Genomic DNA, 532 nt, shown 5'->3' on the forward strand with positions numbered 1-532 from the left:
GTAGAGGGGCAGATAAAGGGGTGAATGGTGTGTGTGTGGTGTAGTAGAGGGGTGGATGTGTGTGTGGTGTAGTTGAGGGGCAGATAAAGGGGTGAATGGTGTGTGTGTGGTGTAGTAGAGGGGTGGATGTGTGTGTGGTGTAGTAGAGGGGTGGATAGAGCGGTGGAGCGCTCAACAGACCTGTTCTTTGTTCTACATCACAGTGGTTCAAAGTGAACAAGAAAATAAGGAGAAACCTCCTCTGTAACAAAGAGGAAAAAATTCTAGGAAAAGTTCTATGAACATGAAAATTGTGTGTAATTTTTTTTCTGTGAATAATTTTGACGTTTTATGTTATATTTTAATGTTAAACTATAAAATGTATTAACAATCGTATTAAGCAGATACTGTATTTCAATTTTTCCCTCTCTTTATTTCGGTTTCGAAATCAAACTCCCATCCTCATTTCTCCTTAGCGACACGCGAGTCCGCGCATGAATCTCGAATTCTCATTGGACAGAATTCTGTGCTATATAAACCCGTCAGGACGTTA

Source organism: Brachyhypopomus gauderio, chromosome 3, assembly GCF_052324685.1.
Source record: "Brachyhypopomus gauderio isolate BG-103 chromosome 3, BGAUD_0.2, whole genome shotgun sequence".
NCBI lineage: Eukaryota > Metazoa > Chordata > Actinopteri > Gymnotiformes > Hypopomidae > Brachyhypopomus > Brachyhypopomus gauderio.